This window comes from Chrysochloris asiatica, unplaced genomic scaffold, assembly GCF_000296735.1.
Source record: "Chrysochloris asiatica unplaced genomic scaffold, ChrAsi1.0 scaffold00182, whole genome shotgun sequence".
NCBI lineage: Eukaryota > Metazoa > Chordata > Mammalia > Afrosoricida > Chrysochloridae > Chrysochloris > Chrysochloris asiatica.
The window spans coordinates 2,656,338-2,669,302 of record NW_006408700.1 but is presented as its reverse complement, the minus strand read 5'-3'; the positions used below and the strand labels follow the sequence as shown (position 1 = coordinate 2,669,302).

The window sequence follows — 12,965 nt, the reverse complement described above, 5'->3', positions numbered from 1 at the left end:
TCCTCCTTCATGCTATCTGCCTCGCACACCTTCACTTTCAGAAGGAGGAGGCTTGGTACTTCACAGAAAAGAGAAAGAAATATCACTAAACTTGAGGTCCTTAAAAGAGACCAAACAACTTCAACATCACATATAAACTACATTGTTGTTGTTAAGTGCCGTTGAGTCAGTTCCGACCCATAGCAACCCTGTATAGGGTTTCAGAGGAGCAGCTGGTGAGTTTGAACTGCCGACCTTGCAGTTCAAACTGACCTTGTGGTCCAGTGCATTATCCCACGATGCCACACCAGAACTCCATAAACTACGTTAGTTCAGTCAAAGTTGCTCTAACAGCTCAAGACTGGCTAAAGTTATTCAATGCCAAGAACTTCATGCAGCCCTTTAAAAAAGGAACCACAAAAGATTGAAGAAGAGTTTCCATGGTAAAAAATAGGGACAATTAAAAAATTTATAATGAAGATGTATTGTTTCTATCAATCTAGGTAATTACTCAAGAAATCAAGCACAAGTTTTGAAGTCCTAGACACTATCTAAGCAACCTAAACATATTCACAGTCTATCTCCATCTCTAGGTGATGCCAAAGAGGCAAAGAAGCATCTCACAGGTAATGACGAGGTGGATGGGTTGATCCCACATTCCTGAACAGCTTTTGCATATCTTCAGTCAGCCCACTGCCATTCTATGAACATCTGATCTTTTCTCTACTCCTGACCAGTTGGGAGTCCTAGTGTGGTGCTGCAGGTTAATGCTCTGGACTGCAAGGTCAGTTTGAACTGCAAGGTTGGTGATTCAAGCTCACCAGCCACTCCTCGGAAACCCTATGCAGGGTCTTTGCCAAGAAAGGGACAGTTAGTCTATGGCCAATTGACAGAACAAGCAGAGAGAACTTTAAGAGACATTGCTAAAAATGTCAATACATTCGCATGCACAGTCCCCAGATGCCAGGGCAGAGAATATTGCAATCAAAGGTCAGCAGAGTTTGCCATCCCAAACGTCAGATTGGAGCCAGTATTCTACCAGCTTACTAGAATCTGTCTCTGTTCCTGGCACCCTAAATGAAGCAGTTGTAATAACTCCAATTTCATAAGGGCTCCAAGACACATCAGAACAGACGTCCTGGAGCTGTCTAAAGGGCATCCTTCTTCTCATCCCAGAGCCTGGTTTGTATCTCTTGATGGATTACTTCCATCTCTTGATGGAAGCCAGTTACCCAAGTGAGACATTCTTTCATAGACCTATAAAAAGGCAAGAAAACCTAGAGCAATGATACAAGTCTGAAGTGGACATGAATTTGCATTACTCATGTAGAAAGCTTGAGTGGGAGAAACCATTCATTAAAAGCATGCATCAACCTAAGATTCTTCATTTAAAAACTTTAGACCCAAAGAGTAGTGAGAGTGGAACCGCTGTCTGACCCTCTGAGACACACATGAGATGGAGGTAGCAGAGCTATCATGACCATCCTGGAAAAGAATCCCCAGGAAGAATAAACACTGTTGAAGGTTTTGAAACCAATACATCCCCCACCAAAAAAGGGATAAGATCACCACTAGTCAAAAGAGAAAATAAGACTAGTATCTGGGAGAAATGAGAGAAAATTAAAGTCCATGGGAGCCGAAATATGACCTTGAACATCTACCACCTGAATTTAGAGACCATCTTAAGAACATATTTGATGCATTTGACACTAATGACCATAGGTCAGAAGAACTGTGGGATGACATCAAGAACATCAAACAGGAAGAAAGCAAAAGCTCATTAAGAAGACAAGAAAGAAGGAAAAGACCAAAATGGATGTCAGAAGAGACTTTGAAACTTGCTCTGCAGTATAGAGATGCTAAAGAAAATAGAAAATGAGGAAGTAGAAGAGCTGAAGAGAAAACTTCAAAGTGAAGCTTGAGAAGAGAAATATTATAATGAAATGTGCAAATACCTGGAGTTAGAAAACCAAAAAGGATGAACACTCTCAGCATATCTTAAGCTGAAAGAATGGAAGAAAAAATTCAAGCTTTGACTTGACATATTGAAGCATTCTTTGGGCAAAATATTGAGCGATGCAGAAAGCATCAAAAGAAGATTGAAGGAATACAAAAAATCACTGTACCAAAAAGAAATGGTCAATGTTCAACTATTTCAAAAGATAGCGTATGATTAAGAGCCAGTGATACTGAAGGAAGAAGTCCAAGGTACACTGAAGGCATTGGGCAAGAACTAAGCAGTAGTATTGCTGGAATACAAACTGAAATCTTTCAACAAATGCCAAGAAATGTCGAAAACAGCTACCTGGCCAATTTATTGGAAGCTACCCATATTTGTGCCCGTTCCAAAAAGAGATGACCCAACAGAATACAGAAATCATCAGATAATATCATTAATATCACATGCAAGTAAAATTTTGCTAAAGATAATTCAAAACCAACTGCAATAGTACATTGACAGGGAACTGCCAGAAATTCAGATGAGGAAGTAGAAAGAGGGATATCATTGCTGATGTCAGATGGATCTTGGCTGAAAGCAGAGAATACCAGAAAGAAGCCTACCTGTGTTTTATTGACTATGCAAAGGCTTTAGACTGTGTTGATCATGACAAGCTATGGATAGCATTTCAAAGAAAAGGTTTTCCAGAACACTTCATTGTGCTCATGAGGAGCCTGTACATAGACAAAGAAGCAGTCATCCAAGCAGAAAAAGGAGACTGAATGGTTTAAAATCAGGAAAGGTGTGTGCTAAGGTTGTATTTTTTCAACATGTTATTCAATCTGTGTGCTGAACAAATAATCTGAGAAGCTGGATTATATGAAGAAAGTTGCATCAGGATTGGAGGATGATTCATTAACAACCTGCAATATTCAGATGATACAACATTGATTGCTGAAAGTGAAGAGGATTTAAAATACTTACTGATGAAGATCAAACACTGTAGTCTTCAGTATGGGTTGCATTTCAATGTAAAAAAAAAAAAAAAAAAATTCTCACCGCTGGACCATCATAATAAATGAAGAAAAGATTGAAGCTGTCAAAGACTTCATTTTGCTTGTATCCACCATCAACACTCATGGAAGCAGCAGTCAAGAAATCAAACTTACTACTGCATTAGCCAAATCTGCTGAACAAGACCTCTTTCAAGTGTTCCTGAGCAAAGATGTCAGTTTGAGGACTAATGTCTGCCTGACCCACCTCCTGGTGGATATGTGAAAGTTGGACAATGTATGTGAAAGTTGGCCAATGAATAAGGAAAGTCATAGAAAAATTAATGCATTTCAATTATGGTGTTGGGTAAGAATATGGAAAGTACTGTGGACTCCCAGAAGAATAAAGTACAGCTAGAATACTCCTTAGAAGCCAGGATAGCCAGACTTCATCTCTCATACTTTGGACATGTTATCAGGAGAGACTAGTCCCTGGAGGAGGACATCATTCCTATAAAGCAGAGGTCAGTGACAAAGGGAAAGACCCCCAAAGAGATGGATTGGCATAGTGGCTTCTGCAATGGGCTCAACATAGCAACAATCGTGAGGATGGTGCAGGACCATAGTGTGCATGGGTCTTATTGGGTCGGCTTAGTTGGAGTCGACCTAATAACATCTAACACCAACAGTAATCATTCCTCAAAAATCCGTCTCCGAGCATGAAGTTCTGATGCATTCCATTTGTTATATCATTTGATCCACGTTGCCTTCTCCCTTTTCCTATTTTCCAACTTGATTCTAACCCTGTCACAGTAGAGATATTAGTCAAATACACCAAGACTTTCTCATAGACTGCGGTCGGTAAGATTTTAGAATAACTTCAGTTCTTTCGATTTAGATTCAAGAGATTAGTAATCTTTGTATCTATGTGGATCTTTTAAGGTTTCAGAATTACTATTCAGACAGAGCCTTTAAATAAATATTTATAAGCCTGCTTCCTTTCCTTCCTAATGTTAAACCACAGTTAACAACATCTCAGCCACTTGTACATCTAACTACTCCAGCGGATTCCAATTGAGACTACCAGCCAGAAGCCTGTTAATGCTCTTAATGAAAGCCATTTATATCAACTAAGTCACAATGAAGACACAAGAGGGAAAGGTTAAGCCTGCCAAACAGGTGTCGTATTGAATTAAATGAAAACTGCAGTTCACTCTTTTCCCCGAATCCTGGGTGAAAATTAGAGGTGAAAGCTACATAGTCCGGACATATTTTTGGACTTTGTTTTCTTTTCCCTTGGTGGTTTAGTACATGCTCATTTGAAATCGCTTCTCCACTTTTACTTTCCTATCAAAAAGTTTCTCCTCTTATTCTGAATATGTTAGTGTCATTAAGTGCCATGAGTCAGTTCCAACTCATAGCAACCCTGTATACAGTTTCCAAGGGTTGGCTGGTGGGTTTGAACCACTGACCTTGTGGTTAGCTGTTCTGTGCTTATCATACAGCACCACACCAGTACTTCATTCTGAATACGTTGTTGTTGTTAAGTGCCATTGAGTAAGTTAGGACCCATAGCGAACCTATATAGGGTTTCCAAGGAGTGGCTGGTAAATTGAACCACTGATCTTGTGGTCCAAATGACTTTGCCATCCAGCACATCAGCCCACAGTGCCACATCAGGACTCCCTTCTGAATAGGTCTGGCTGAAATGGGGATATGTATGTGTCAGGGGAGGAGGCAAAAGTAGGGATGAAGGGATGGAATCTCAGAGAAAGGAATTCCAGAGAAATTTGAAGGTTTTTTTGGTCAGCCATCCCAACCAGAGAAATGAGTATATTTCAACAAATTTACAGAAAAATAGAATTAAAAGAGAATGAAAGTTTTCCATGAGCTTGTTGAAGATTCCTGTACATGATTTAGTGGGTACTTCCTGAACTTTCGAGAGCCCTGGTGGTACTGTAGGATAAACACTGGACTGCTAATCACAAAGTTGGTGGTTCAAATCCACCAGCTGCTCTGAGGAAGAAAGATGAGGCTTTCTGCTACTGTAAGGACTCACAGCCTTAGAAACCCTACATAGGGTCATGGTGGGCTGGAACTGACTCAAAGCCATGATGGATTTTGAACTCCTGGACTCTACTATCCATCTAGTAAGTTCAGCTGTAGCAAAGTTTATACATTTGGAATTAATAGGCTATGGGAACATATTTTTAGAAATTTCCTTTTCCTGAGAATGAAAAGTACAGATAATTTCTAGCATATCATCATTATTGAAAAAAAAAAACAAAATATGAGCACCAGGAAATATCAGAATGCAAACTTGTGCATGGCATTACCTTTTTCCTTTTTTCTTTATGAAACCATAAAAGAATTTACACTTTCATTGAGGTGACTTATTATATACTTATAAGGAGCTCTGGTAGCGTAGTGGTTATGAATTGGGCTGCGAATCTTAAAGTTAGCAGTTCAAAACTACCAGCTGTTCCGTGGTAGAAAGATGAGGCGTTCTGCTCCCATAAAGATTTACAGCCTCGGAAACCCTGTACAGGGTTGCTATGAGTCGGTTCTAACTCCACGGCACATAACCACCACCACCACCATTATATACTTACACAGATAATTGAATTTAGCTAGACAGTTAAGAAAAGGCATGATAAATAAAAGATAGAAGATCAAAGAAAGGAGACAGAAGATATGAGAGATAGGAGAGAGATAGGAAATCTATGGGAAATAGCTACATGTGTGCACATTGCTGTTGTTGAGGGCCATCTAGTCAGTTCTGACTCACAGTGACCTTGTATAGCATTTCTGAGGTTAGTAATCTTTGTGAATGTAGAAAGGCTCATCTTTTTCTCTTGGCCATGTGGGTTAGCTCGAACTGCTCATCTTATAGTTTACAGTCCAGTTCTTATCATACAAAGCCACTGCACTCCTATGATAGCTAGATATGACATAGGAAAGGGGTCAGTAGGAAGTGGAAGTGAAAATGTAACACTCCCTGGAGATGTATTAACAATTTAAATTTGCTAAGCCTTAATGCTCTAAGGATTAATATTAACCAGAGTGAAGAAGACAATTCAACAGAATTAAACAAAGTCCTAAGGACACACATTTTTTAAAACACAAATATTTTCCTTTTAATTTCTCTATTAAACCCAAACCATTGCCATGGAGTGCGTTCTGCCTGATGACTGCCCTCTATAGGGTTTCTAAGGCTGTAAATCTTTACTGGAGCAGAAAGCCTCCTAATTCTCTCAAACAGCCACTGGTCAGTTTGAATCACGAACTTTGTGGTTAGTAGTCCAGTGCTTATCCTACACGGTTTCTTAATTTCTCTGGTAGGGATCTATTTATTTTGAAAAACAACCTGGACTTAAAGGAGTTCTGGTAGCGTAGTGGTTATGAATTGGGCTGCGAACCTGAAGGTGAGCAGTTCAAAACTACCAGCTGCTCCATGGAAGAAAGATGAGGCTTTCTGCTCCCGTAAAGATTTTGAGCCTCGGAAACCCTGTGCAAGGTCGCTATGGCTCAGAACCGACTCGACGGCACATGACCACCACCACCACCACCACCTGGGCTTAAGTTGTTTTCCTGATTCTTTCTATATTGATTGCTGCAGTTAATTACTTTAAACTTGTTCTTGTTAAATGCCATAGAGTCAGTTCTGACCCTTATTGACCCTGTATATTGTCAGGAGGGACCAGTTGCTGGAGAAGGATATCAGGTTTGGTAAGGTGAAGGGTCAGAGAAAAAGAGGAAGACCCCCAATGAGACGGATTGGCCAAGTGGCAGCATCGATGAACTCAAGCGTGGCAACAGTAGTGAGGTTGGCCCAGGAGGATTGGGCAGTGTTTCATTCTGTTGTGCATAAGGTCACTATGGGTCGGTACTGACTCGATGGCCCCTAACAACAACAGGGTTTCAAAGGAGAGGCTTGCGAGTTTGAACTGCCAACCTTGTGGTCAGCAAGCCAGTGTTTATTCTACAGTGCCACACTAGGATTCCTAGGGTCTACAAAATTTTTTTCTTTAAGGAAACAAATAGTAAATATTTTTGGCTTTGCGGTTCTGGTAGTTTCAGTCGCAACTACTTAGTTAATGCAGTTGTATCACAAAACATCTATTTTGTTGTTGTTAGATGCCATCGAGTCAGTTCCATCACATGGCGACCCTATGCACAACTGAACTAAACACTGAACTGATGATAGAGCACATCACTACTGCCACTGTACCAATTCGCTGACCCTCCACTTTACCAAGCCCGATGTCCTTCTCCAGGGACTGATCCTCCTGATAACATGTCCGCAGTATGCGAAATGAAGTTTTGCCATTCTGGCTTCCAAGGAGCATTCTGGGTATACTTCTTCTAAGACACATTTGTTTGCCTTTCTGTCAGTCCATGGTGCTTTCAATATTCTTCTCAAAAACCATAACTCAAATGCATCAATTCTTGTGTGGGCTTTCTAATCCATTGTCTGACTTTCACATATATATGTGAAATACTGTGGCTTGGGTCAGGCTCACCTTAGTCCTTAAACTGATATCTTTGTTCTTGAACATTTTAAAGAGGCCTTATGCAGCAGATTTGCCTAAGACAATACATCCTTTGTTTTCTAGACTGCTCCTGGTTTGACTCTGTAGGGTCAGCACTGGACTAGGAGCCACAAGGTCAACAGTTCAAACCCCCCAGCTGCTCCTCAGAAATCCTATACAGGTTCACTCTGAGTCCTAACTGATGTTACGGCACTTATCAGCAACAGCAGCTTCAAAGAGTGTTGATGGTAAATCCAAGCAAAATGAAGGCTTTGGCAACTTCAATCTTTTCCCCATTTATCATGATGTAGTCAGTTGTGAGAATTTTTGTGTGTTTTTTTTTTACATTTAGGTGCAATCCATACAAAAGACTACAGTCTTTGATTTTCATCAGTAAGCATTTTAAGTTCTCTTTACTTCTAGCAAGCAAGGTTGTATCATCTGCATATCACAGGTTGTTAATGAGTCTACTTCCAATCCTGTTGTCATGGTCTTCTTCATTTAAACCTGATTCTTGGGTTGTTTGCTCAATATTTAGATTGAACAAGTATGGTGAATGAATATTACCCTGGTGTACACCCTTCCACAGTACTCTATTTCACTGCTGGTCTCAATAATTCATTTGAATGGCCATGGGGAACTCATAAAGCACACTAACAATTCTGGGGTATATTATGGAAGTTACAGTAGTTAAGTGCCACTGAGCTGGTTCTGACTCATAGCAGCTCTGTATAGGGTTTCCAAGGAGAGGCTGGTGGGTTTGAATCTTTGACCTTGTGGTTAGCAATCCAGTTCTTATCCTACAGCACCACACCAGGACTCCATTAGGGAAGTTAACAGGCTACAATTCATAATCAGGAAAGTTCCGGATACAGTTTTTGTAGTCAAGAGTGCCTCTTGTCAGCTGTGCCTGCAGTTCCTTGGCCTCTCAGCCACAAAACGCCTTGGTCTCTGCTCTGCATGGGCAATGGTTCAAAGCTCCTTTAGCACTTCCCGTAAATGCCCAGATGGCATACCACTCTGCCATGAGACTTAGGTACTTGTGTCAGCAAACCTAGCTCCCCAGATTAACTGGCTGGAGGCAGCTCATTCTGCAGCGAGCCTACTGCCCAAAGGCACTCAGCTTTGCTGCTCTGTCTCATGCTCTTGGCCAAAGGCACTCAGCTTTGCTTACTTTATGGGTTGGGATGCCTACTGCCCTGTCTCATGCTCTTGGTTCTGCAGCTACCACTTGTCTGATATCACAGCTCTGTTTTCTGGATTAAGGAGGTTGAATGTACAGGCAGCTTGTGGTCCAAAGGACAGGCTTAGCTCCTGGTTCTTCTTTCTTGATGGCCCTGAGATCCCCCTTTCCTACTTCAGAGATGGCTCATTTAAAATCCAGCAGGTTGATAAAATTGACCAATCCTAATGTTAATGCTCCATATGCCCTATTTTCATGGTTTCACCTAGTCATTTGGAGTCCTGCTGTGGTGGGTGCTGTGGGGTAAAGCACTGGACTGCAAGGTCAGTTTGAACCACAAGGTTCAAACCACAAGGTTCAAACCACAAGTTTGAACCACAAGCTGCTCCTTGGAAACCTTATGTAGAGTCATATGAGTCAGAACCGACTCGACAGCACTTAACAACAACAACAAACCTAGTCATTTAAGGAGCCTTGGTAGTGTAGTTGATTAGGAGCTGGGCTGCCAACGGTAAGGTCAAAAGTTTGAATCTACCAGTTGCTCGTCAGGAGAAAGATGAGGCTTTCTGCTCCCATAAAGACTTACAGACTTGGAAACCCTATATAGGGTCACTATGAGTCAGAACCATATTGGTGGCACACAACCACCACCACCTAGTCATTTGGTGGGAGTTATAAAGGATAAGCACTGGACTGATAATCACAAGGTTAGAGGTTCAAACTCACCAGCTGCTTCTTGGAAATCCTATAAAGGGTCACTAGGTCGAAATGATTCGGAATTGATTCACCAGCACTTCACCACCAGCACCTAGTCATTTGGTGGGCGTTATACTATGGTTAGGAAAACCATAGTAAGTAAATCACCATATCACAGCTTTCCACAATCACTCCTAACCACACTATACTTCCAACATCGAACCTACAGGAGTATGGTCTTGTTTGAAATTTTCTCTCTATTGAATGTCCTTTATATATATATATTTGCCTGGTGAGCTACTTATTCTTCAAGACACCAGTTCAAATATCACTTCCTTTTTGTATTTCTTACTGATCAATTAATCAAAGGAAATCCACCAAACCAGGTGTTGCTGAAGTGACTCTATGTGCTACAGAGCAGAGCTCAGCTACACAGGGTTTTCTTGGGTATACGCTTTACAGAAGCAAATCACCAGGCCTTTGTTCTGTGCTTCTGCCGCATGGGTTCTGAGGGCCCACAGCTCTGTCTCATAATTGATTGCAACTTGTGTCACCCAGAGATCTTTTTCTAGACTCTTAGCAAACACGTTACCATCAAGTTGATTCTGACTTACAACATTCCTATAGGACACAGTGGCTTCCAAGGTTGTTATCTTTCCAGACGTCAGTTACCACATCTTCCTCCCGAGGAATGGATGGTGGGTTAAAACTGCTCAACTTTGGGTCAACAACATTTAACCACTACGAAACCAGGCCCCTTGTTATTGTTAGGTGCCACTTAGTTGGTTCTCTATGTACAACAGAATGAAACCCTTCCCGGTCCTGTGTCATCATAATCAATGCTATAATTGAGTCAATTGTTGCAGCCACTGTGCCAATACATCTCATTGAGCCTCTTCCTCTTATGTATTGACTCTCTACTTTACCAAGCATGATGGGTCCTTCCTGGTAACATGTCCAAAGTACATGAAACAAAGTCTCATCATTCTCTCTTCTAAGGAGCATGCTGGCTGTACTTATTCCAACACAGACTTGTAAATTCTTCTAGCAATCAGTACTCTTTGGCTGCTTCATATTTTAAAGATCTAGCATCAATTCTTCTTTGGTGGTCTTTACTAATTGTCCAGCTTTCACGTGCATATGAAACGATGCCTATTTCCCATGGCTTTGGTCAGGTGCATCTTAGTCCTAAAAGAAATACCTTTGCCTTTTAAGCAGACTCCCTGTTATTGTGGGTAAGTGCCAGTGAGTTGTTTCTTACTCATAGTGACCTGTACAGGGTTTCAAGCAGTTGCTGGTGGGTTTGAACTGCTGACTTTGTGGTTAGCAGTTCAGTGCTTATCCTACAGAGCTACACCAGGACCCTGGTGTTGACATAAAGATCTCAATAGTGCTGAAAGCAACTAAAAACTGAACCAGTTAATGATTCCTAAGACATCTACAAGTTGGCGTGTTTATAGCATCATGCTTGGCACAGAGGGTTATTTACTTATTGGTCTGCAATGCTGGATAGGCAGTGAGTATCTCAAAACAAAGATAATATCTGATTTATTTTAGATTACAATTTCTTAGTATGTAATAGGTGTTAGGTAATTTGCTGTTATTGCTACGTCCATAGAGCTGGTACCAACTCACAGGAACCTGATGAATAACAGAACGAAACACTGCCCATGATTACACCAATCTAACACTCATTGCTAAGTTTGAACTCGCTGCTGCCACTGTGCCAAACCATCTTGTTGGGGGTCTTCCTCTTTTTCGCTGACCCTCCACTCTACCAAACATGATGTTCTTTTCCAGGGACTGGTTCCTCCTGAAAATATGTCTGAAGTATGAGAGATGAAATCTGATCTTCCTGACTTCCAAGGAGCATTCTGGCTGTAATTCTTCCAAGATAGATTTGTTTGCTCTTTGGGAAGTTGGTAATACTTTTAATACTCTCCTCCAATATCATAATTCAAATGCATCAATTCTTTTACAGTCTTCCTTATTCATTGTCCAACTTTCATATGCATATGAGGCTATTGAAAATACCATGGTTTGGGTCAGGCACACTTTAGTCCTCACATTTATAACTTTGCTCTTGAAATCTTGTGCAGCAGATTTGCCTAATGCAATGTGTAATTTGACTTTTTGTCTGCTGTTCCATAAGTGTTGATAGTTGATCAAACAAAATGAGTTCTTTGACAACTTCAATCTTTTCTCCACTTATCTAGATGCTATTTATTGATTCATTGGTGAGGACTGTTGTTTTCTCTACTTTGAGGTGCAACATATACCAAACACTGTGGCCTTTGCTCTTCATTAGTAATTATTTTCAGTCCTCTTCACTTTCAGCAAACATGGTTGTATCATCTGCATATCACAGGTTATTAATGTGCCTTCTTCCACTCCTGATGTCATGTCCTTCTTCATATAATCCAGCTTTTTGGATAATTTGCTCAGCATACAGATTGAATAAGTGTTGTGAAATGATACAACCCCGTTGCACATCTTTCCTAATTTTAAACCATCCGGTGTTCCCTTGTTCTGTTCAAACAACTGCTTCTTGGTCTATGCACAGGTTCCTCATGAGCACAATTAAGTGTCTGGAATACTCATTTTCTGCAATGTTATCCATCGCTTGTTATGATACACACAATCGAAAACTTTTGCATAGTCAATAGAGCATAGGTAAAAATCTTTCTGGTATTCTCTGCCTTCAGTCAAGATCCATCTTATGTCAGCAATAAATCCCTCGTTCCACGTACTCTTCTGAATCAGGTGTGAACCTCTGGCAGTTTCCTGTCAATACACTGTTGCAACTGTTTTGTAATTATACTTGCTACCTTTTACTTTCATGCGATATTAATGATATTGTCCAATGCTTTCCGCATTTTTTGGGTAAGTTGTCTGTGGAAAGGGCATTTCCCTGTAAATGCACTGTTGCAGCCATTTTTAAATTATCTTGAGCAAAACTTTACTTGTATGTGATAGTAACCATATTGTCTGAAGATTATCGTATTATGTTGGGTCACCTCTCTTTGGAACGGGCACACATATAGATCTCTTCCAATCAATTGGTCAGGTAGAGTCTTCCAAATTTCTTGGCATAGATGAGTGAGTGCCTCCAGCGCTGCGTCAGTTTGTTGAAAGATTTCAATTTGTATTCCACCAATTTGGAGCCTTGTTTTTTCCTAATCCTTTCAGAGCACCTTGGACTTCTTTATTCTGTAGCATTGGCTCTTGATTATATGCTACCTCTTGAAATGATTGAACATTAACCATTTCTTTTTGGCACAGTGACTTTGTACGTTCTTTCCACATTCTTTTGAAGCTTTCCACATCATTCAATATTTTGCCCATAAACTCCTTGAATATTGCTAGTAGAGACTTGCATTTTTTCTTCAGTTCCCTCAACTTGAGAAATGCTGAGCATGTTCTTCCCCTTTAGTTTTCTAACTCCAGATGTTTGCACATTTAATTAACATATTTGAGTTTGTCCTTTTGAGTTGCCTTTTAAAGTTTTCTGTTCAGCTCTTTTACCTTCTCATTTCTTTCATTTGCTCTCTATACTGGAAAGCAAGTTTCATTGTCTCTTCTGACCTCTATTTTGGTCTTTTTCTATCTTTCTTGTCTTCTTAATGACCTTTTGCTTTCTTTCT

The 12,965-nt window shown here is 40.5% G+C and overlaps 1 pseudogene; it reads left to right on the top strand.

Moving 5' to 3' along the window:
- Positions 1-9: 9 nt before the first annotated feature.
- Positions 10-12,965, top strand: part of LOC102816280 — a 14,674-nt pseudogene continuing 1,718 nt past the window's right edge.